This window comes from Stenella coeruleoalba, assembly GCF_951394435.1.
Source record: "Stenella coeruleoalba genome assembly, chromosome: 4".
Lineage (NCBI taxonomy): Eukaryota > Metazoa > Chordata > Mammalia > Artiodactyla > Delphinidae > Stenella > Stenella coeruleoalba.
The window spans coordinates 88,252,335-88,277,704 of NC_137149.1; the positions used below are offsets into that span (position 1 = coordinate 88,252,335).

General features: G+C 43.9%; 1 long non-coding RNA gene across 50 annotated transcripts in view; it reads left to right on the forward strand.

Annotated features, from left to right (window-relative positions):
• The window catches only part of LOC307185334, a 3,778,167-nt gene that overhangs the window by 1,720,255 nt on the left and 2,032,542 nt on the right, over window positions 1-25,370 (forward strand). The window contains exon 5 of one of the 50 annotated variants that reach the window (XR_013828010.1): window positions 12,963-13,044. The exons of the other annotated variants lie outside the window; for them this stretch is intronic. This is a non-coding gene — a long non-coding RNA (uncharacterized lncRNA). The remainder of the gene's footprint in view (window positions 1-12,962; window positions 13,045-25,370) is intronic. 50 annotated transcript variants of the gene reach the window in all.

Consider the following 25,370-nt stretch of genomic DNA (forward strand, 5'->3'; position numbering starts at 1 on the left):
AGACATAGCAATCCATAGGTTTTAAGATACTTACAAGTCAGGTACATTCTTAGGCGTTTAATATGCGGTGTTGAGTCCATTTCGTTGAGCAAGGAGTAGCTCTTGTCTATTCCATATTTGGCTTAAGGAATTTTATCTGTGCTCATTTCAATCTCTGGTTTTATGCAGCACCCCAACTCACCTTTACCCTTAAGCAAGCATAAGTTGTCTTTCTAAATTTGAGACCCTGTTCTGTTCTGTAATTCAGTTCCTGTGTAGCCAAGTTTCCATTCCGTGTATTACTGATATCTGATGATGTTTCTTTTTCTGTGTGACTTATTTCAGTTAGAATCATCATACCTGAATCCACTCATTGTGCTGCCAAAGGCCTGATGACATAGATTTCATTGCTGAGTGATATTGCTTTGTAAGTGAATACCACAACTTCTTTATCCATTTTTCACTTTCTGCGATGTTGAACTTGTACTGTAAACGAGGTTCTTGTAAACAGAGCCGTTCCAAACTTTGGGGAGCTGTGTCTTTTTGATTTTAATTTCCCTAAGCTATAGGACCATAAGTGGAAGTGCCCTAGGCTCTGTTGCTTTGTTTTTTAGATGTTTCAGGAAACACCATACAATTCTCCCAAGTGTCTGTTGGCAATTTACATCCCGCCCTTCAGCATAACAAGGCTCCCAGTTCTCAATGGCCTGTTGCCTTTCTGGATTTTACACGTTTTTCAGATGGCCCTTTTGACTGGGGGGAAGTGAGACTTCATTGTAGTGCAGATTTCCTTTGCAAGCTTGCTTGGTTGGCCAAAAAGGGCGTATGCGTTTTTTCCTGAATATATTCAGGAAAAAACGCATACGCCCTTTTTGGCCAAGTGCATCATTGTGGACGTTTTGCCTCTTTTCCTATGCTTTCAATGCAATTCCAGTCTACCTCCTGAAATCGGTTTCCTGCAATTCTGCCCCACTTTCAAGTCCTCTTGGCAGCCTTACTTCAGTATATTTTTGGACGATAGCTGTCATTTATAACTCTGCAGGTTTGTGAATTACAGTGCCCCTGAGCTCCTTTCTTCAACTTGCTTTCTTGTGACCTGGCCGCAACACCGCAGGCTGGCTTCAGGCCCTAATCTGGTTTCGGCACGGCACGCTGAGCCTTTGGTTATTTCCTCTTCATGGTGGGAAATGAGAGTTAAATTTGCCCGTCCAGACACCTCCAGTTAGCCTCCCATTGGTTCTCGCTATTCCTGTTCATCTTCCGCAGAAATTGCAAACTGGGCCAAACAGGAGGTTAAAGGCGCTGACTCTCCAAGTGGGGAGAGTGTTAGTAAAGCGTCTGGAATGTTGCACCCGAGTACCAGGGGAGGAAAACTGAGACATATTTGAACACATCTCCCGTTCACATGGTTGATCATACTCTAGGTTCCACATGCATGTTTTAGCTGAAGGAAGAATACCTTAAACCTGGAGAGTTAAGACCCGTGTAATGGGTACCATGCAATATGACTTCAAAGGGTCTTCATTTGCTCACCGAACCTCTCCAATCCTATCACTGCTGCGTTTATGCCCCTGTACACATGCTTGATTCTCTTTCGGAGACATAGCAATCCATAGGTTTTAAGATACTTACTAGTCAGGTACATTATTAGGGGTTTAATATGCGGTGTTGAGTCCATTTCGTTGAGCAAGGAGTAGCTCTTGTCTATTCCATATTTGACTTAAGGAACTTTATCTGTGCTCATTTCAATCTCTGGTTTTATGCAGCACCCCAATTCACCTTTACCCTTAAGCAAGCATAAGTTGGTTTTCTAAATTTGAGACCCTGTTCTGTTCTGTAATTCAGTTCCTGTGTAGCCAAGTTTACATTCCGTGTATTACTGATATCTTATGATGTTTCTTTTTCTGTGTGACTTACTTCAGTTAGAATCATCATACCTGAATCCACTCATTGTGCTGCTAAGGGCCTGATGACACAGATTTCATTGCTGAGTGATATTGCTTTGTAAGTAAATACCACAACTTCTTTATCCATTTTTCACTCTCTGCGATGTTGAACTTCTACTGTAAACGAGGTTCTTGTAAACAGAGGCGCCCCAAACTTTGGGGTGGCTGTGTCTTTTTGATTTTAATTTCCCTAAGCTATAGGACCATAAGTGGCAGTGCCCTAGTCTCTGTTGCTTTGTTTTTTAGATGTTTCAGGAAACACCATACACTTCTCCCGAGTGGTTGTTGGCAATTTACATCCCGCCCATCAGCATAACAAGGCTCCCAGTTCTCCATGGCCTGTCCTGCCTTTCTGGATTTTACACGTTTTTCAGATGGCCCTTTTGACCGGGGGGAAGTGAGACTTCATTGTAGTGCAGATTTCCTTTGCAAGCTTGCTTGGTTGGCCAAAAAGGGCGTATGCGTTTTTTCCTGAATATATTCAGGAAAAAACGCATACGCCCTTTTTGGCCAAGTGCATCATTGTGGACGTTCTGCCTCTTTTCCTATGCTTTCAATGCAATTCCAGTCTACCTCCTGAAATCGGTTTCCTGCAATTCTGCCCCGCTTTCAAGTCCTCTTGGCAGCCTTACTTCAGTCTATTTTTGGACGATAGCTGTCATTTATAACTCTGCAGGTTTGTGAATTACAGTGCCCCTGAGCTCCTTTCTTCAACTCGCTTTCTTGTGACCTGGCCGCAACACCGCAGGCTGGCTTCACGCCCTAATCTGGTTTCGGCACGGCACGCTGAGCCTTTGGTTATTTCCTCTTCATGGTGGGAAATGAGAGTTAAATTTGCCCGTCCAGACACCTCCAGTTAGCCTCTCATTGGTTCTCGCTATTCCTGTTCATCTTCCGCAGAAATTGCAAACTGGGCCAAACAGGAGGTTAAAGGCGCTGACTCTCCAAGTGGGGAGAGTGTTAGTAAAGCGTCTGGAATGTTGCACCCGAGTACCAGGGGAGGAAAACTGAGACATATTTGAACACGTCTCCCGTTCACATGGTTGATCATACTTGGGTTCCACATGCATGTTTTAGCTGAAGGAAGAATACCTTAAACCAGGAGAGTTGAAACCCGTGGAATGGGTACCATGCAATATGACTTCAAAGGGTCTTCATTTGCTCACCGAACCTCTCCAATCCTATCACTGCTGCGTTTATGCCCCTGTACACATGCTTGATTCTCTTTCGGAGACATAGCAATCCATAGGTTTTAAGATACTTACTAGTCAGGTACATTCTTAGGCGTTTAATATGCGGTGTTGAGTCCATTTCGTTAAGCAAGGAGTAGCTCTTGTCTATTCCATATTTGACTTAAGGAACTTTATCTGTGCTCATTTCAATCTCTGGTTTTATGCAGCACCCCAACTCACCTTTACCCTTAAGCAAGCATAAGTTGGTTTTCTAAATTTGAGACCCTGTTCTGTTCTGTAATTCAGTTCCTGTGTAGCCAAGTTTACATTCCGTGTATTACTGATATCTTATGATGTTTCTTTTTCTGTGTGACTTACTTCAGTTAGAATCATCATACCTGAATCCACTCATTGTGCTGCTAAGGGCCTGATGACACAGATTTCATTGCTGAGTGATATTGCTTTGTAAGTAAATACCACAACTTCTTTATCCATTTTTCACTTTCTGCGATGTTGAACTTCTACTGTAAACGAGGTTCTTGTAAACAGAGGCGCCCCAAACTTTGGGGTGGCTGTGTCTTTTTGATTTTAATTTCCCTAAGCTATAGGACCATAAGTGGCAGTGCCCTAGGCTCTGTTGCTTTGTTTTTTAGATGTTTCAGGAAACACCATACACTTCTCCCGAGTGGTTGTTGGCAATTTACATCCCGCCCATCAGCATAACAAGGCTCCCAGTTCTCCATGGCCTGTCCTGCCTTTCTGGATTTTACACTTTTTTCAGATGGCCCTTTTGACCGGGGGGAAGTGAGACTTCATTGTAGTGCAGATTTCCTTTGCAAGCTTGCTTGGTTGGCCAAAAAGGGCGTATGCGTTTTTTCCTGAATATATTCAGGAAAAAACGCATACGCCCTTTTTGGCGAAGTGCATCATTGTGGACGTTCTGCCTCTTTTCCTATGCTTTCAATGCAATTCCAGTCTACCTCCTGAAATCGGTTTCCTGCAATTCTGCCCCGCTTTCAAGTCCTCTTGGCAGCCTTACTTCAGTCTGTTTTTGGACGATAGCTGTCATTTATAACTCTGCAGGTTTGTGAATTACAGTGCCCCTGAGCTCCTTTCTTCAACTCGCTTTCTTGTGACCTGGCCGCAACACCGCAGGATGGCTTCAGGCCCTAATCTGGTTCCGGGCCGGCATGCGGAGACTTTGGTTAATTCCTCTTCCTGGTGGGAAATGAGAGTTAAATTTGCCCGTCCAGACACCTCCAGCTAGCCTCTCATTGGTTCTCGCTATTCCTGTTCATCTTCCGCAGAAATTGCAAACTGGGCCAAACAGGAGGTTAAAGGGACTGACTCTCCAAGTGGGGAGAGTGTTAGTAAAGCGTCTGGAATGTTGCACCCGAGTACCAGGGGAGGAAAACTGAGACATATTTGAACACGTCTCCCGATCACATGGTTGATCATACTCTAGGTTCCACATGCATGTTCTAGCTGAAGGAAGAATACCTTAAACCTGGGTAGTTGAAACCCGTGGAATGGGTACCATGCAATATGACTTCAAAGGGTCTTCATCTGCTCACCGAACCTCTCCAATCCTATCACTGCTGCGTTTATGCCCCTGTACACATGCTTGATTCTCTTTCGGAGACATAGCAATCCATAGGTTTTAAGATACTTACTAGTCAGGTACATTCTTAGGCGTTTAATATGGGGTGTTGAGTCCATTTCGTTGAGCAAGGAGTAGCTCTTGTCTATTCCATATTTGGCTTAAGGAACTTTATCTGTGCTCATTTCAATCTCTGGTTTTATGCAGCACCCCAACTCACCTTTACCCTTAAGCAAGAATACGTTGGTTTTCTAAATTTGAGACCCTGTTCTGTTCTGTAATTCAGTTCCTGTGTAGCCAAGTTTACATTCCGTGTATTACTGATATCTTATGATGTTTCTTTTTCTGTGTGACTTATTCCAGTTAGAATCATCATACCTGAATCCACTCATTGTGCTGCTAAGGGCCTGATGACACAGATTTCATTGCTGAGTGATATTGCTTTGTAAGTAAATACCACAACTTCTTTATCCATTTTTCACTTTCTGCGATGTTGAACTTGTACTGTAAACGAGGTTCTTGTAAACAGAGCCGTTCCAAACTTTGGGGTGGCTGTGTCTTTTTGATTTTAATTTCCCTAAGCTATAGGACCATAAGTGGAAGTGCCCTAGGTTCTGTTGCTTTGTTTTTTAGATGTTTCAGGAAACACCATACACTTCTCCCGAGTGGTTGTTGGCAATTTACATCCCGTCCATCAGCATAACAAGGCTCCCAGTTCTCCATGGCCTGTCCTGCCTTTCTGGATTTTACACGTTTTTCAGATGGCCCTTTTGACCGGGGGGAAGTGAGACTTCATTGTAGTGCAGATTTCCTTTGCAAGTTTGCTTGGTTGGCCAAAAAGGGCGTATGCGTTTTTTCCTGAATATATTCAGGAAAAAACGCATACGCCCTTTTTGGCCAAGTGCATCATTGTGGACGTTCTGCCTCTTTTCCTATGCTTTCAATGCAATTCCAGTCTACCTCCTGAAATCGGTTTCCTGCAATTCTGCCCCGCTTTCAAGTCCTCTTGGCAGCCTTACTTCAGTCTATTTTTGGACGATAGCTGTCATTTATAACTCTGCAGGTTTGTGAATTACAGTGCCCCTGAGCTCCTTTCTTCAACTTGCTTTCTTGTGACCTGGCCGCAACACCGCAGGCTGGCTTCAGGCCCTAATCTGGTTTCGGCACGGCACGCTGAGCCTTTGGTTATTTCCTCTTCATGGTGGGAAATGAGAGTTAAATTTGCCCGTCCAGACACCTCCAGTTAGCCTCTCATTGGTTCTCGCTATTCCTGTTCATCTTCCGCAGAAATTGCAAACTGGGCCAAACAGGAGGTTAAAGGCGCTGACTCTCCAAGTGGGGAGAGTGTTAGTAAAGCGTCTGGAATGTTGCACCCGAGTACCAGGGGAGGAAAACTGAGACATATTTGAACACGTCTCCCATTCACATGGTTGATCATACTTGGGTTCCACATGCATGTTTTAGCTGAAGGAAGAATACCTTAAACCTGGAGAGTTAAGACCCGTGTAATGGGTACCATGCAATATGACTTCAAAGGGTCTTCATTTGCTCACCGAACCTCTCCAATCCTATCACTGCTGCGTTTATGCCCCTGTACACATGCTTGATTCTCTTTCGGAGACATAGCAATCCATAGGTTTTAAGATACTTACTAGTCAGGTACATTCTTAGGCGTTTAATATGCGGTGTTGAGTCCATTTCGTTGAGCAAGGAGTAGCTCTTGTCTATTCCATATTTGACTTAAGGAACTTTATCTGTGCTCATTTCAATCTCTGGTTTTATGCAGCACCCCAACTCACCTTTACCCTTAAGCAAGCATAAGTTGGTTTTCTAAATTTGAGACCCTGTTCTGTTCTGTAATTCAGTTCCTGTGTAGCCAAGTTTACATTCCGTGTATTACTGATATCTTATGATGTTTCTTTTTCTGTGTGACTTACTTCAGTTAGAATCATCATACCTGAATCCACTCATTGTGCTGCTAAGGGCCTGATGACACAGATTTCATTGCTGAGTGATATTGCTTTGTAAGTAAATACCACAACTTCTTTATCCATTTTTCACTTTCTGCGATGTTGAACTTCTACTGTAAACGAGGTTCTTGTAAACAGAGGTGCCCCAAACTTTGGGGTGGCTGTGTCTTTTTGATTTTAATTTCCCTAAGCTATAGGACCATAAGTGGCAGTGCCCTAGGCTCTGTTGCTTTGTTTTTTAGATGTTTCAGGAAACACCATACAATTCTCCCGAGTGGTTGTTGGCAATTTACATCCCGCCCATCAGCATAACAAGGCTCCCAGTTCTCCATGGCCTGTCCTGCCTTTCTGGATTTTACACTTTTTTCAGATGGCCCTTTTGACCGGGGGTAAGTGAGACTTCATTGTAGTGCAGATTTCCTTTGCAAGCTTGCTTGGTTGGCCAAAAAGGGCGTATGCGTTTTTTCCTGAATATATTCAGGAAAAAACGCATACGCCCTTTTTGGCCAAGTGCATCATTGTGGACGTTCTGCCTCTTTTCCTATGCTTTCAATGCAATTCCAGTCTACCTCCTGAAATCGGTTTCCTGCAATTCTGCCCCGCTTTCAAGTCCTCTTGGCAGCCTTACTTCAGTCTATTTTTGGACGATAGCTGTCATTTATAACTCTGCAGGTTTGTGAATTACAGTGCCCCTGAGCTCCTTTCTTCAACTCGCTTTCTTTTGAGCTGGCCGCAACACCGCAGGATGGCTTCAGGCCCTAATCTAGTTCCGGTACCGCACGCTGAGCCTTTGGTTATTTCCTCTTCCTGGTGGGAAATGAGAGTTAAATTTGCCCGTCCAGACACCTCCAGCTAGCCTCTCATTGGTTCTCGCTATTCCTGTTCATCTTCCGCAGAAATTGCAAACTGGGCCAAACAGGAGGTTAAAGGCGCTGACTCTCCAAGTGGGGAGAGTGTTAGTAAAGCGTCTGGAATGTTGCACCCGAGTACCAGGGGAGGAAAACTGAGACATATTGGAACACGTCTCCCGATCACATGGTTGATCATACTCTGGGTTCCACATGCACGTTTTAGCTGAAGGAAGAATACCTAAAACCTGGGTAGTTGAAACCCGTGGAATGGGTACCATGCAATATGACTTCAAAGGGTCTTCATTTGCTCACCGAACCTCTCCAATCCTATCACTGCTGCGTTTATGCCCCTGTACACATGCTTGATTCTCTTTCAGAGACATAGCAATCCATAGGTTTTAAGATACTTAGTAGTCAGGTACATTCTTAGGCGTTTAATATGCGGTGTTGAGTGTATTTCGTTGAGCAAGGAGTAGCTCTTGTCTATTCCATATTTGGCTTAAGGAACTTTATCTGTGCTCATTTCAATCTCTGGTTTTATGCAGCACCCCAACTCACCTTTACCCTTAAGCAAGCATAAGTTGGTTTTCTAAATTTGAGACCCTGTTCTGTTCTGTAATTCAGTTCCTGTGTAGCCAATTTCCATTCCGTGTATTACTGATATCTTATGATGTTTCTTTTTCTGTGTGACTTATTTCAGTTAGAATCATCATACCTGAATCCACTCATTGTGCTGCTAAGGGCCTGATGACATAGATTTCATTGCTGAGTGATATTGCTTTGTAAGTGAATACCACAACTTCTTTATCCATTTTTCACTTTCTGCGATGTTGAACTTGTACTGTAAACGAGGTTCTTGTAAACAGAGTCGTTCCAAACTTTGGGGTGGCTGTGTCTTTTTGATTTTAATTTCCCTAAGCTATAGGACCATAAGTGGAAGTGCCCTAGGTTCTGTTGCTTTGTTTTTTAGATGTTTCAGGAAACACCATACACTTCTCCCGAGTGGTTGTTGGCAATTTACATCCCGCCCATCAGCATAACAAGGCTCCCAGTTCTCCATGGCCTGTCCTGCCTTTCTGGATTTTACACTTTTTTCAGATGGCCCTTTTGACCGGGGGGAAGTGAGACTTCATTGTAGTGCAGATTTCCTTTGCAAGCTTGCTTGGTTGGCCAAAAAGGGCGTATGCGTTTTTTCCTGAATATATTCAGGAAAAAACGCATACGCCCTTTTTGGCCAAGTGCATCATTGTGGACGTTCTGCCTCTTTTCCTATGCTTTCAATGCAATTCCAGTCTAGCTCCTGAAATCGGTTTCCTGCAATTCTGCCCCGCTTTCAAGTCCTCTTGGCAGCCTTACTTCAGTCTATTTTTGGACGATAGCTGTCATTTATAACTCTGCAGGTTTGTGAATTACAGTGCCCCTGAGCTCCTTTCTTCAACTTGCTTTCTTGTGACCTGGCCGCAACACCACAGGATGGCTTCAGGCCCTAATCTGGTTCCGGCAGGGCACGCTGAGCCTTTGGTTAATTCCTCTTCATGGTGGAAAATGAGAGTTAAATTTGCCCGTCCAGACACCTCCAGCTAGCCTCTCATTGGTTCTCGCTATTCCTGTTCATCTTCCGCAGAAATTGCAAACTGGGCCAAACAGGAGTTTAAAGGGACTGACTCTCCAAGTCGGGAGAGTGTTAGTAAAGTGTCTGGAATGTTGCACCCGAGTACCAGGGTACGAAAACTGAGACATATTTGAACACGTCTCCCGATCACATGGTTGATCATACTCTAGGTTCCACATGCATGTTTTAGTTGAAGGAAGAATACCTTAAACCTGGGTAGTTGAAACCCGTGGATTGGGTACCATGCAATATGACTTCAAAGGGTCTTCATTTGCTCACCGAACCTCTCCAATCCTATCACTGCTGCGTTTATGCCCCTGTACACATGCTTGATTCTCTTTCGGAGACATAGCAATCCATAGGTTTTAAGATACTTACTAGTCAGGTACATTCTTAGGCGTTTAATATGGGGTGTTGAGTCCATTTCATTGAGCAAGGAGTAGCTCTTGTCTATTCCATATTTGGCTTAAGGAACTTTATCTGTGCTCATTTCAATCTCTGGTTTTATGCAGCACCCCAACTCACCTTTACCCTTAAGCAAGAATAAGTTGGTTTTCTAAATTTGAGACCCTGTTCTGTTCTGTAATTCAGTTCCTGTGTAGCCAAGTTTACATTCCGTGTATTACAGATATCTTATGATGTTTCTTTTTCTGTGTGACTTATTTCAGTTAGAATCATCATACCTGAATCCACTCATTGTGCTGCTAAGGGCCTGATGACACAGATTTCATTGCTGAGTGATATTGCTTTGTAAGTAAATACCACAACTTCTTTATCCATTTTTCACTTTCTGCGATGTTGAACTTGTACTGTAAAGGAGGTTCTTGTAAACAGAGCCTTTCCAAACTTTGGGGTGGCTGTGTCTTTTTGATTTTAATTTCCCTAAGCTATAGGACCATAAGTGGAAGTGCCCTAGGCTCTGTTGCTTTGTTTTTTAGATGTTTCAGGAAACACCATACACTTCTCCCGAGTGTCTGTTGGCAATTTACATCCCGCCCATCAGCATAACAAGGCTCCCAGTTCTCCATGGCCTGTCCTGCCTTTCTGGATTTTACACTATTTTCAGATGGCCCTTTTGACCGGGGGGAAGTGAGACTTCATTGTAGTGCAGATTTCCTTTGCAAGCTTGCTGGGTTGGCCAAAAAGGGCGTATGCGTTTTTTCCTGAATATATTCAGGAAAAAACGCATACGCCCTTTTTAGCCAAGTGCATCATTGTGGACGTTCTGCCTCTTTTCCTATGCTTTCAATGCAATTCCAGTCTACCTCCTGAAATCGGCTTCCTGCAATTCTGCCCCGCTTTCAAGTCCTCTTGGCAGCCTTACTTCAGTCTATTTTTGGACGATAGCTGTCATTTATAACTCTGCAGGTTTGTGAATTACAGTGCCCCTGAGCTCCTTTCTTCAACTTGCTTTCTTGTGACCTGGCCGCAACACCACAGGATGGCTTCAGGCCCTAATCTGGTTCCGGCACGGCACGCTGAGCCTTTGGTTAATTCCTCTTCCTGGTGGGAAATGAGAGTTAAATTTGCCCATCCAGACACCTCCAGCTAGCCTCTCATTGGTTCTCGCTATTCCTGTTCATCTTCCGCAGAAATTGCAAACTGGGCCAAACAGGAGGTTAAAGGGACTGACTCTCCAAGTCGGGAGAGTGTTAGTAAAGCGTGTGGAATGTTGCACCCGAGTACCAGGGTACGAAAACTGAGACATATTTGAACACGTCTCCCGATCACATGGTTGATCATACTCTAGGTTCCACATGCATGTTTTAGCTGAAGGAAGAATACCTTAAACCTGGGTAGTTGAAACCCGTGGAATGGGTACCATGCAATATGACTTCAAAGGGTCTTCATTTGCTCACCGAACCTCTCCAATCCTATCACTGCTGCGTTTATGCCCCTGTACACATGCTTGATTCTCTTTCGGAGACATAGCAATCCATAGGTTTTAAGATACTTACTAGTCAGGTACATTCTTAGGCGTTTAATATGCGGTGTTGAGTCCATTTCGTTGAGCAAGGAGTAGCTCTTGTCTATTCCATATTTGGCTTAAGGAACTTTATCTGTGCTCATTTCAATCTCTGGTTTTATGCAGCACCCCAACTCACCTTTACCCTTAAGCAAGAATATGTTGGTTTTCTAAATTTGAGACCCTGTTCTGTTCTGTAATTCAGTTCCTGTGTAGCCAAGTTTACATTCCGTGTATTACAGATATCTTATGATGTTTCTTTTTCTGTGTGACTTATTTCAGTTAGAATCATCATACCTGAATCCACTCATTGTGCTGCTAAGGGCCTGATGACACAGATTTCATTGCTGAGTGATATTGCTTTGTAAGTAAATACCACAACTTCTTTATCCATTTTTCACTTTCTGCAATGTTGAACTTGTACTGTAAAGGAGGTTCTTGTAAACAGAGCCTTTCCAAACTTTGGGGTGGCTGTGTCTTTTTGATTTTAATTTCCCTAAGCTATAGGACCATAAGTGGAAGTGCCCTAGGCTCTGTTGCTTTGTTTTTTAGATGTTTCAGGAAACACCATACACTTCTCCCGAGTGTCTGTTGGCAATTTACATCCCGCCCATCAGCATAACAAGGCTCCCAGTTCTCCATGGCCTGTCCTGCCTTTCTGGATTTTACACTATTTTCAGATGGCCCTTTTGACCGGGGGGAAGTGAGACTTCATTGTAGTGCAGATTTCCTTTGCAAGCTTGCTGGGTTGGCCAAAAAGGGCGTATGCGTTTTTTCCTGAATATATTCAGGAAAAAACGCATACGCCCTTTTTGGCCAAGTGCATCATTGTGGACGTTCTGCCTCTTTTCCTATGCTTTCAATGCAATTCCAGTCTACCTCCTGAAATCGGCTTCCTGCAATTCTGCCCCGCTTTCAAGTCCTCTTGGCAGCCTTACTTCAGTCTATTTTTGGACGATAGCTGTCATTTATAACTCTGCAGGTTTGTGAATTACAGTGCCCCTGAGCTCCTTTCTTCAACTTGCTTTCTTGTGACCTGGCCGCAACACCACAGGATGGCTTCAGGCCCTAATCTGGTTCCGGCACGGCACGCTGAGCCTTTGGTTAATTCCTCTTCCTGGTGGGAAATGAGAGTTAAATTTGCCCATCCAGACACCTCCAGCTAGCCTCTCATTGGTTCTCGCTATTCCTGTTCATCTTCCGCAGAAATTGCAAACTGGGCCAAACAGGAGGTTAAAGGGACTGACTCTCCAAGTCGGGAGAGTGTTAGTAAAGCGTGTGGAATGTTGCACCCGAGTACCAGGGTACGAAAACTGAGACATATTTGAACACGTCTCCCGATCACATGGTTGATCATACTCTAGGTTCCACATGCATGTTTTAGCTGAAGGAAGAATACCTTAAACCTGGGTAGTTGAAACCCGTGGAATGGGTACCATGCAATATGACTTCAAAGGGTCTTCATTTGCTCACCGAACCTCTCCAATCCTATCACTGCTGCGTTTATGCCCCTGTACACATGCTTGATTCTCTTTCGGAGACATAGCAATCCATAGGTTTTAAGATACTTACTAGTCAGGTACATTCTTAGGCGTTTAATATGCGGTGTTGAGTCCATTTCGTTGAGCAAGGAGTAGCTCTTGTCTATTCCATATTTGGCTTAAGGAACTTTATCTGTGCTCATTTCAATCTCTGGTTTTATGCAGCACCCCAACTCACCTTTACCCTTAAGCAAGAATATGTTGGTTTTCTAAATTTGAGACCCTGTTCTGTTCTGTAATTCAGTTCCTGTGTAGCCAAGTTTACATTCCGTGTATTACTGATATCTTATGATGTTTCTTTTTCTGTGTGACTTATTTCAGTTAGAATCATCATACCTGAATCCACTCATTGTGCTGCTAAGGGCCTGATGACACAGGTTTCATTGCTGAGTGATATTGCTTTGTAAGTAAATACCACAACTTCTTTATCCATTTTTCACTTTCTGCGATGTTGAACTTGTACTGTAAACGAGGTTCTTGTAAACAGAGGCGTCCCAAACTTTGGGGTGGCTGTGTCTTTTTGATTTTAATTTCCCTAAGCTATAGGACCATAAGTGGAAGTGCCCTAGGTTCTGTTGCTTTGTTTTTTAGATGTTTCAGGAAACACCATACACTTCTCCCGAGTGGTTGTTGGCAATTTACATCCCGCCCATCAGCATAACAAGGCTCCCAGTTCTCCATGGCCTGTCCTGCCTTTCTGGATTTTACACTTTTTTCAGATGGCCCTTTTGACCGGGGGGAAGTGAGACTTCATTGTAGTGCAGATTTCCTTTGCAAGCTTGCTTGGTTGGCCAAAAAGGGCGTATGCGTTTTTTCCTGAATATATTCAGGAAAAAACGCATACGCCCTTTTTGGCCAAGTGCATCACTGTGGACGTTCTGCCTCTTTTCCTATGCTTGAAATGCAATTCCTGTCTACCTCCTGAAATCGGTTTCCTGCAATTCTGCCCCGCTTTCAAGTCCTCTTGGCAGCCTTACTTCAGTCTATTTTTGGACGATAGCTGTCATTTATAACTCTGCAGGTTTGTGAATTACAGTGCCCCTGAGCTCCTTTCTTCAACTCGCTTTCTTGTGAGCTGGCCGCAACACCGCAGGATGGCTTCAGGCCCTAATCTGGTTCCTGCACGGCACGCTGAGCCTTTGGTTAATTCCTCTTCCTGGTGGGAAATGAGAGTTAAATTTGCCCGTTCAGACACCTCCAGCTAGCCTCTCATTGGTTCTCGCTATTCCTGTTCATCTTCCGCAGAAATTGCACACTGGGCCAAACAGGAGGTTAAAGGGACTGACTCTCCAGGTCGGGAGAGTGTTAGTAAAGCGTCTGGAATGTTGCACCCGAGTACCATGGTACGAAAACTGAGACATATTTGAACACGTCTCCCGATCACATGGTTGATCATACTCTAGGTTCCACATGCATGTTTTAGCTGAAGGAAGAATACGTTAAACCTAGGTAGTTGAAACCCGTGGAATGGGTACCATGCAATATGACTTCAAAGGGTCTTCATTTGCTCACGAACCTCTCCAATCCTATCACTGCTGCGTTTATGCCCCTGTACACATGCTTGATTCTCTTTCGGAGACATAGCAATCCATAGGTTTTAAGATACTTACTAGTCAGGTACATTCTTAGGCGTTTAATATGCGGTGTTGAGTCCATTTCGTTGAGCAAGGAGTAGCTCTTGTCTATTCCATATTTGGCTTAAGGAACTTTATCTGTGCTCATTTCAATCTTTGGTTTTATGCAGCACCCCAACTCACCTTTACCCTTAAGCAAGCATAAGTTGGTTTTCTAAATTTGAGACCCTGTTCTGTTCTGTAATTCAGTTCCTGTGTAGCCAAGTTTCCATTCCGTGTATTACTGATATCTTATGATGTTTCTTTTTCTGTGTGACTTATTTCAGTTAGAATCATCATACCTGAATCCACTCATTGTGCTGCTAAGGGCCTGATGACATAGATTTCATTGTTGAGTGATATTGCTTTGTAAGTGAATACCACAACTTCTTTATCCATTTTTCACTTTCTGCGATGTTGAACTTGTACTGTAAAGGAGGTTCTTGTAAACAGAGCCGTTCCAAACTTTGGGGTGGCTGTGTCTTTTTGATTTTAATTTCCCTAAGCTATAGGACCGTAAGTGGCAGTGCCCTAGGCTCTGTTGCTTTGTTTTTTAGATGTTTCAGGAAACACCATACACTTCTCCCAAGTGTCTGTTGGCAATTTACATCCCGCCCATCAGCATAACAAGGCTCCCAGTTCTCAATGGCCTGTTGCCTTTCTGGATTTTACACTTTTTTCAGATGGCCCTTTTGACCGGGGGTAAGTGAGACTTCATTGTAGTGCAGATTTCCTTTGCAAGCTTGCTTGGTTGGCCAAAAAGGGCGTATGCGTTTTTTCCTGAATATATTCAGGAAAAAACGCATACGCCCTTTTTGGCCAAGTGCATCATTGTGGACGTTCTGCCTCTTTTCCTATGCTTTCAATGCAATTCCAGTCTACCTCCTGAAATCGGTTTCCTGCAATTCTGCCCCGCTTTCAAGTCCTCTTGGCAGCCTTACTTCAGTCTATTTTTGGACGATAGCTGTCATTTATAACTCTGCAGGTTTGTGAATTACAGTGCCCCTGAGCTCCTTTCTTCAACTCGCTTTCTTTTGAGCTGGCCGCAACACCGCAGGATGGCTTCAGGCCCTAATCTAGTTCCGGTACCGCACGCTGAGCCTTTGGTTATTTCCTCTTCCTGTTGGGAAATGAGAGTTAAATTTGCCCGTCCAGACACCTCCAGCTAGCCTCTCATTGGTTCTCGCTATTCCTGTTCATCTTCCGCAGAAATTGCAAACTGTGCCAAACAGGAGGTTAAAGGCGCTGACTCTCCAAGTGGGGAGAGTGTTAGTAAAGCGTCTGGAATGTTGCACCCGAGTACCAGGGGAGGAAAACTGAGACATATTGGAACACGTCTCCCGATCACATGGTTGATCATACTCTGGGTTCCACATGCATGTTTTAGCTGAAGGAAGAATACCTAAAACCTGGGTAGTTGAAACCCGTGGAATGGGTACCATGCAATATGACTTCAAAGGGTCTTCATTTGCTCACCGAACCTCTCCAATCCTATCACTGCTGCGTTTATGCCCCTGTACACATGCTTGATTCTCTTTCGGAGACATAGCAATCCATAGGTTTTAAGGTACTTACTAGTCAGGTACATTCTTAGGCGGTTAATATGCGGTGTTGAGTCCATTTCGTTGAGCAAGGAGTAGCTCTTGTCTATTCCATATTTGGCTTAAGGAACTATATCTGTGCTCATTTCAATCTCTGGTTTTATGCAGCAACCCAACTCACCTTTACCCTTAAGCAAGCATAAGTTGGTTTTCTAAATTTGAGACCCTGTTCTGTTTTGGAATGCAGTTCCTGTGTAGCCAAGTTTACATTCCGTGTATTAGTGATATCTTATGATGTTTCTTTTTCTGTGTGACTTATTTCAGTTAGAATCATCATACCTGAATCTACTCATTATGCTGCTAAGGGCCTGATGACATAGATTTCATTGCTGAGTCATACTGCATTGTACGTAAGTACCACAAGTTCTTTATCCATTTTTCACTTTCTGCGATGTTGAACTTGTACTGTAAACGTGGTTCTTGTAAACAGAGCCGTTCCAAACTTTGGGGTGGATGTGTCTTTTTGATTTTAATTTCCCTAAGCTATAGGACCATAAGTGGAAGTGCCCTAGGTTCTGTTGTTTTGTTTTTTAGATGTTTCAGGAAACACCATACACTTCTCCCGAGTGTCTGTTGGCAATTTACATCCCGCCCATCAGCATAACAAGGCTCCCAGTTCTCCATGGCCTGTCCTGCCTTTCTGGATTTTACACTTTTTTCAGATGGCCCTTTTGACCGGGGGGAAGTGAGACTTCATTGTAGTGCAGATTTCCTTTGCAAGCTTGCTTGGTTGGCCAAAAAGGGCGTATGCGTTTTTTCCTGAATATATTCAGGAAAAAACGCATACGCCCTTTTTGGCCAAGTGCATCATTGTGGACGTTCTGCCTCTTTTCCTATGCTTTCAATGCAATTCCAGTCTACCTCCTGAAATCGGTTTCCTGCAATTCTGCCCCGCTTTCAAGTCCTCTTGGCAGCCTTACTTCAGTCTATTTTTGGACGATAGCTGTCATTTATAACTCTGCAGGTTTGTGAATTACAGTGCCCCTGAGCTCCTTTCTTCAACTCGCTTTCTTTTGAGCTGGCCGCAACACCGCAGGATGGCTTCAGGCCCTAATCTAGTTCCGGTACCGCACGCTGAGCCTTTGGTTATTTCCTCTTCCTGTTGGGAAATGAGAGTTAAATTTGCCCGTCCAGACACCTCCAGCTAGCCTCTCATTGGTTCTCGCTATTCCTGTTCATCTTCCGCAGAAATTGCAAACTGTGCCAAACAGGAGGTTAAAGGCGCTGACTCTCCAAGTGGGGAGAGTGTTAGTAAAGCGTCTGGAATGTTGCACCCGAGTACCAGGGGAGGAAAACTGAGACATATTGGAACACGTCTCCCGATCACATGGTTGATCATACTCTGGGTTCCACATGCATGTTTTAGCTGAAGGAAGAATACCTAAAACCTGGGTAGTTGAAACCCGTGGAATGGGTACCATGCAATATGACTTCAAAGGGTCTTCATTTGCTCACCGAACCTCTCCAATCCTATCACTGCTGCGTTTATGCCCCTGTACACATGCTTGATTCTCTTTCGGAGACATAGCAATCCATAGGTTTTAAGGTACTTACTAGTCAGGTACATTCTTAGGCGGTTAATATGCGGTGTTGAGTCCATTTCGTTGAGCAAGGAGTAGCTCTTGTCTATTCCATATTTGGCTTAAGGAACTATATCTGTGCTCATTTCAATCTCTGGTTTTATGCAGCAACCCAACTCACCTTTACCCTTAAGCAAGCATAAGTTGGTTTTCTAAATTTGAGAACCTGTTCTGTTTTGGAATTCAGTTCCTGTGTAGCCAAGTTTACATTCCGTGTATTAGTGATATCTTATGATGTTTCTTTTTCTGTGTGAGTTATTTCAGTTAGAATCATCGTACCTGAATCTACTCATTATGCTGCTACGGGCCTGATGACATAGATTTCATTGCTGAGTGATACTGCATTGTACGTAAGTACCACTAGTTCTTTATCCATTTTTCACTTTCTGCGATGTTGAACTTGTACTGTAAACAAGGTTCTTGTAAACAGAGGCGTCCCAAACTTTGGGGTGGCTGTGTCTTTTTGATTTTAATTTCCCTAAGCTATAGGACCATAAGTGGCAGTGCCCTAGGCTCTGTTGCTTTGTTTTTTAGATGTTTCAGGAAACACCATACACTTCTCCCAAGTGTCTGTTGGCAATTTACATCCCGCCAATCAGCATAACAAGGCTCCCAGTTCTCCATGGCCTGTCTTGCCTTTCTGGATTTTACACTTTTTTCAGATGGCCCTTTTGACCGGGGAGAAGTGAGACTTCATTGTAGTGCAGATTTCCTTTGCAAGCTTGCTTGGTTGGCCAAAAAGGGCGTATGCGTTTTTTCCTGAATATATTCAGGAAAAAACGCATACGCCCTTTTTGGCCAAGTGCATCATTGTGGACGTTCTGCCTCTTTTCCTATGCTTTCAATGCAATTCCAGTCTACCTCCTGAAATCGGTTTCCTGCAATTCTGCCCCGCTTTCAAGTCCTCTTGGCAGCCTTACTTCAGTCTATTTTTGGACGATAGCTGTCATTTATAACTCTGCAGGTTTGTGAATTACAGTGCCCCTGAGCTCCTTTCTTCAACTCGCTTTCTTTTGAGCTGGCCGCAACACCGCAGGATGGCTTCAGGCCCTAATCTGGTTCCGGCATGGCACGCTGAGCCTTTGGTTAATTCCTCTTCCTGGTGGGAAATGAGAGTTAAATTTGCCCGTCCAGACACCTCCAGCTAGCCTCTCATTGGTTCTCGCTATTCCTGTTCATCTTCCGCAGAAATTGCAAACTGGGCCAAACAGGAGGTTAAAGGGACTGACTCTCCAAGTGGGGAGAGTGTTAGTAAAGCGTCTGGAATGTTGCACCCGAGTACCAGGGGAGGAAAACTGAGACATATTTGAACACGTCTCCCGATCACATGGTTGATCATACTCCAGGTTCCACATGCATGTTTTAGCTGAAGGAAGAATACCTTAAACCTGGCTAGTTGAAACCCGTGGAATGGGTACCATGCAATATGACTTCAAAGGGTCTTCATTTGCTCACCGAACCTCTCCAATCCTATCACTGCTGCGTTTATGCCCCTGTACACATGCTTGATTCTCTTTCGGAGACATAGCAATCCATAGGTTTTAAGATATTTACTAGTCAGGTACATTCTTAGGCGTTTAATATGCGGTGTTGAGTCCATTTCGTTGAGCAAGGAGTAGCTCTTGTCTATTCCATATTTGACTTAAGGAACTTTATCTGTGCTCATTTCAATCTCTGGTTTTATGCAGCACCCCAACTCACCTTTACCCTTAAGCAAGCATAAGTTGGTTTTCTAAATTTGAGACCCTGTTCTGTTCTGTAATTCAGTTCCTGTGTAGCCAAGTTTACATTCCATGTATTACTGATATCTTATGATGTTTCTTTTTCTGTGTGACTTACTTCAGTTAGAATCATCATACCTGAATCCACTCATTGTGCTGCTAAGGGCCTGATGACACAGATTTCATTGCTGAGTGATATTGCTTTGTCAGTAAATACCACAACTTCTTTATCCATTTTTCACTTTCTGCGATGTTGAACTTGTACTGTAAACGAGGTTCTTGTAAACAGAGCCGTTCCAAACTTTGGGGTGGCTGTGTCTTTTTGATTTTAATTTCCCTAAGCTATAGGACCATAAGTGGAAGTGCCCTAGGTTCTGTTGCTTTGTTTTTTAGATGTTTCAGGAAACACCATACACTTCTCTCGAGTGGTTGTTGGCAATTTACATCCCGCCCATCAGCATAACAAGGCTCCCAGTTCTCCATGGCCTGTCCTGCCTTTCTGGATTTTACACTTTTTTCAGATGGCCCTTTTGACCGGGGGGAAGTGAGACTTCATTGTAGTGCAGATTTCCTTTGCAAGCTTGCTTGGTTGGCCAAATAGGGCGTATGCGTTTTTTCCTGAATATATTCAGGAAAAAACGCATACGCCCTTTTTGGCCAAGTGCATCATTGTGGACGTTCTGCCTCTTTTCCTATGCTTGCAATGCAATTCCAGTCTAGCTCCTGAAATCGGTTTCCTGCAATTCTGCCCCGCTTTCAAGTCCTCTTGGCAGCCTTACTTCAGTCTATTTTTGGACGATAGCTGTCATTTATAACTCTGCAGGTTTGTGAATTACAGTGCCCCTGAGCTCTTTTCTTCAACTCGCTTTCTTGTGACCTGGCCGCAACACCGCAGGATGGCTTCAGTCCCTAATCTGGTTCCGGGCCGGCATGCTGAGCCTTTGGTTAATTCCTCTTCCTGGTGGGAAATGAGAGTTAAATTTGCCCGTCCAGACACCTCCAGCTAGCCTCTCATTGGTTCTCGCTATTCCTGTTCATCTTCCGCAGAAATTGCAAACTGGGCCAAACAGGAGGTTAAAGGGACTGACTCTCCAAGTCGGGAGAGTGTTAGTAAAGCGTCTGGAATGTTGCACCCGAGTACCAGGGGAGGAAAACTGAGACATATTTGAACACGTCTCCCGTTCACACGGTTGATCATACTCTGGGTTCCACATGCATGTTTTAGCTGAAGGAAGAATACCTAAAACCTGGGTAGTTGAAACCCGTGGAATGGGTACCATGCAATATGACTTCAAAGGGTCTTCATTTGCTCACCGAACCTCTCCAATCCTATCACTGCTGCGTTTATTCCCCTGTACACACGCTTGATTCTCTTTTGGAGACATAGCAATCCATAGGTTTTAAGATACTTACTAGTCAGGTACATTCTTAGGGGTTTAATATGGGGTTTTGAGTCCGTTTCGTTGAGCAAGGAGTAGCTCTTGTCTATTCCATATTTGGCTTAAGGAACTTTATCTGTGCTCATTTCAATCTCTGGTTTTATGCAGCACCCCAACTCACCTTTCCCCTTAAGCAAGCATAAGTTGGTTTTCTAAATTTGAGACCCTGTTCTGTTTTGGAATGCAGTTCCTGTGTAGCCAAGTTTACATTCCGTGTATTAGTGATATCTTATGATGTTTCTTTTTCTGTGTGACTTATTTCAGTTAGAATCATCATACCTGAATCTACTCATTATGCTGCTAAGGGCCTGATGACATAGATTTCATTGCTGAGTCATACTGCATTGTACGTAAGTACCACAAGTTCTTTATCCATTTTTCACTTTCTGCGATGTTGAACTTGTACTGTAAACGAGGTTCTTGTAAACAGAGCCGTTCCAAACTTTGGGGTGGCTGTGTCTTTTTGATTTTAATTTCCCTAAGCTATAGGACCATAAGTGGAAGTGCCCTAGGTTCTGTTGCTTTGTTTTTTAGATGTTTCAGGAAACACCATACACTTCTCCCGAGTGTCTGTTGGCAATTTACATCCCGCCCATCAGCATAACAAGGCTCCCAGTTCTCCATGGCCTGTCCTGCCTTTCTGGATTTTACACTTTTTTCAGATGGCCCTTTTGACCGGGGGGAAGTGAGACTTCATTGTAGTGCAGATTTCCTTTGCAAGCTTGCTTGGTTGGCCAAAAAGGGCGTATGCGTTTTTTCCTGAATATATTCAGGAAAAAACGCATACGCCCTTTTTGGCCAAGTGCATCATTGTGGACGTTCTGCCTCTTTTCCTATGCTTTCAATGCAATTCCAGTCTACCTCCTGAAATCGGTTTCCTGCAATTCTGCCCCGCTTTCAAGTCCTCTTGGCAGCCTTACTTCAGTCTATTTTTGGACGATAGCTGTCATTTATAACTCTGCAGGTTTGTGATTTACAGTGCCCCTGAGCTCCTTTCTTCAACTCGCTTTCTTTTGAGCTGGCCGCAACACCGCAGGATGGCTTCAGGCCCTAATCTGGTTCCGGTACGGCACGCTGAGCCTTTGGTTATTTCCTCTTCCTGTTGGGAAATGAGAGTTAAATTTGCCCGTCCAGACACCTCCAGCTAGTCTCTCATTGGTTCTCGCTATTCCTGTTCATCCTCCGCAGAAATTGCAAAGTGGGCCAAACAGGAGGTTAAAGGGACTGACTCTCCAAGTCGGGAGAGTGTTAGTAAAGTGTCTGGAATGTTGCACCCGAGTACCAGGGGAGGAAAACTGAGACATATTTAAACACGTCTCCCGTTCACATGGTTGATCATACTCTGGGTTCCAAATGCATGTTTTAGCTGAAGGAAGAATACCTTAAACCTGGGTAGTTGAAACCCGTGGAATGGGTACCATGCAATATGACTTCAAAGGGTCTTCATTTGCTCACCGAACCTCTCCAATCCTATCACTGCTGCGTTTATGCCCCTGTACACATGCTTGATTCTCTTTCGGAGACATAGCAATCCATAGGTTTTAAGATACTTACTAGTCAGGTACATTCTTAGGCGTTTAATATGGGGTGTTGAGTCCATTTCGTTGAGCAAGGAGTAGCTCCTGTCTATTCCATATTTGGCTTAAGGAACTTTATCTGTGCTCATTTCAATCTCTGGTTTTATGCAGCACCCCAACTCACCTTTACCCTTAAGCAAGAATAAGTTGGTTTTCTAAATTTGAGACCCTGTTCTGTTCTGTAATTCAGTTCCTGTGTAGCCAAGTTTACATTCCGTGTATTACTGATATCTTATGATGTTTCTTTTTCTGTGTGACTTATTTCAGTTAGAATCATCATACCTGAATCCACTCATTGTGCTGCTAAGGGCCTGATGACACAGATTTCATTGCTGAGTGATATTGCTTTGTAAGTAAATGCCACAACTTCTTTATCCATTTTTCACTTTCTGCGATGTTGAACTTGTACTGTAAACGAGGTTCTTGTAAACAGAGCCGTTCCAAACTTTGGGGTGGCTGTGTCTTTTTGATTTTAATTTCCCTAAACTATAGGACCATAAGTGGAAGTGCCCTAGGTTCTGTTGCTTTGTTTTTTAGATGTTTCAGGAAACACCATACACTTCTCCCGAGTGTCTGTTGGCAATTTACATCCCGCCCATCAGCATAACAAGGCTCCCAGTTCTCCATGGCCTGTCCTGCCTTTCTGGATTTTACACTTTTTTCAGATGGCCCTTTTGACCGGGGGGAAGTGAGACTTCATTGTAGTGCAGATTTCCTTTGCAAGCTTGCTTGGTTGGCCAAAAAGGGCGTATGCGTTTTTTCCTGAATATATTCAGGAAAAAACGCATACGCCCTTTTTGGCCAAGTGCATCATTGTGGACGTTCTGCCTCTTTTCCTATGCTTTCAATGCAATTCCAGTCTACCTCCTGAAATCGGTTTCCTGCAATTCTGCCCCGCTTTCAAGTCCTCTTGGCAGCCTTACTTCAGTCTATTTTTGGACGATAGCTGTCATTTATAACTCTGCAGGTTTGTGATTTACAGTGCCCCTGAGCTCCTTTCTTCAACTCGCTTTCTTTTGAGCTGGCCGCAACACCGCAGGATGGCTTCAGGCCCTAATCTGGTTCCGGTACGGCACGCTGAGCCTTTGGTTATTTCCTCTTCCTGTTGGGAAATGAGAGTTAAATTTGCCCGTCCAGACACCTCCAGCTAGTCTCTCATTGGTTCTCGCTATTCCTGTTCATCCTCCGCAGAAATTGCAAAGTGGGCCAAACAGGAGGTTAAAGGGACTGACTCTCCAAGTCGGGAGAGTGTTAGTAAAGTGTCTGTAATGTTGCACCCGAGTACCAGGGGAGGAAAACTGAGACATATTTGAACACGTCTCCCGTTCACATGGTTGATCATACTCTGGGTTCCAAATGCATGTTTTAGCTGAAGGAAGAATACCTTATACCTGGGTAGTTGAAACCCGTGGAATGGGTACCATGCAATATGACTTCAAAGGGTCTTCATTTGCTCACCGAACCTCTCCAATCCTATCACTGCTGCGTTTATGCCCCTGTACACATGCTTGATTCTCTTTCGGAGACATAGCAATCCATAGGTTTTAAGATACTTACTAGTCAGGTACATTCTTAGGCGTTTAATATGGGGTGTTGAGTCCATTTCGTTGAGCAAGGAGTAGCTCCTGTCTATTCCATATTTGGCTTAAGGAACTTTATCTGTGCTCATTTCAATCTCTGGTTTTATGCAGCACCCCAACTCACCTTTACCCTTAAGCAAGAATAAGTTGGTTTTCTAAATTTGAGACCCTGTTCTGTTCTGTAATTCAGTTCCTGTGTAGCCAAGTTTACATTCCGTGTATTACTGATATCTTATGATGTTTCTTTTTCTGTGTGACTTATTTCAGTTAGAATCATCATACCTGAATCCACTCATTGTGCTGCTAAGGGCCTGATGACACAGATTTCATTGCTGAGTGATATTGCTTTGTAAGTAAATGCCACAACTTCTTTATCCATTTTTCACTTTCTGCGATGTTGAACTTGTACTGTAAACGAGGTTCTTGTATACAGAGCCGTTCCAAACTGTGGGGTGGCTGTGTCTTTTTGATTTTAATTTCCCTAAGCTATAGGACCATAAGTGGAAGTGCCCTAGGTTCTGTTGCTTTGTTTTTTAGATGTTTCAGGAAACACCATACACTTCTCCCGAGTGTCTGTTGGCAATTTACATCCCGCCCATCAGCATAACAAGGCTCCCAGTTCTCCATGGCCTGTCCTGCCTTTCTGGATTTTACACTTTTTTCAGATGGCCCTTTTGACCGGGGGGAAGTGAGACTTCATTGTAGTGCAGATTTCCTTTGCAAGCTTGCTTGGTTGGCCAAAAAGGGCGTATGCGTTTTTTCCTGAATATATTCAGGAAAAAACGCATACGCCCTTTTTGGCCAAGTGCATCATTGTGGACGTTCTGCCTCTTTTCCTATGCTTTCAATGCAATTCCAGTCTACCTCCTGAAATCGGTTTCCTGCAATTCTGCCCCGCTTTCAAGTCCTCTTGGCAGCCTTACTTCAGTCTATTTTTGGACGATAGCTGTCATTTATAACTCTGCAGGTTTGTGATTTACAGTGCCCCTGAGCTCCTTTCTTCAACTCGCTTTCTTTTGAGCTGGCCGCAACACCGCAGGATGGCTTCAGGCCCTAATCTGGTTCCGGTACGGCACGCTGAGCCTTTGGTTATTTCCTCTTCCTGTTGGGAAATGAGAGTTAAATTTGCCCGTCCAGACACCTCCAGCTAGTCTCTCATTGGTTCTCGCTATTCCTGTTCATCCTCCGCAGAAATTGCAAAGTGGGCCAAACAGGAGGTTAAAGGGACTGACTCTCCAAGTCGGGAGAGTGTTAGTAAAGTGTCTGGAATGTTGCACCCGAGTACCAGGGGAGGAAAACTGAGACATATTTGAACACGTCTCCCGTTCACATGGTTGATCATACTCTGGGTTCCAAATGCATGTTTTAGCTGAAGGAAGAATACCTTAAACCTGGGTAGTTGAAACCCGTGGAATGGGTACCATGCAATATGACTTCAAAGGGTCTTCATTTGCTCACCGAACCTCTCCAATCCTATCACTGCTGCGTTTATGCCCCTGTACACATGCTTGATTCTCTTTCGGAGACATAGCAATCCATAGGTTTTAAGATACTTACTAGTCAGGTACATTCTTAGGCGTTTAATATGGGGTGTTGAGTCCATTTCGTTGAGCAAGGAGTAG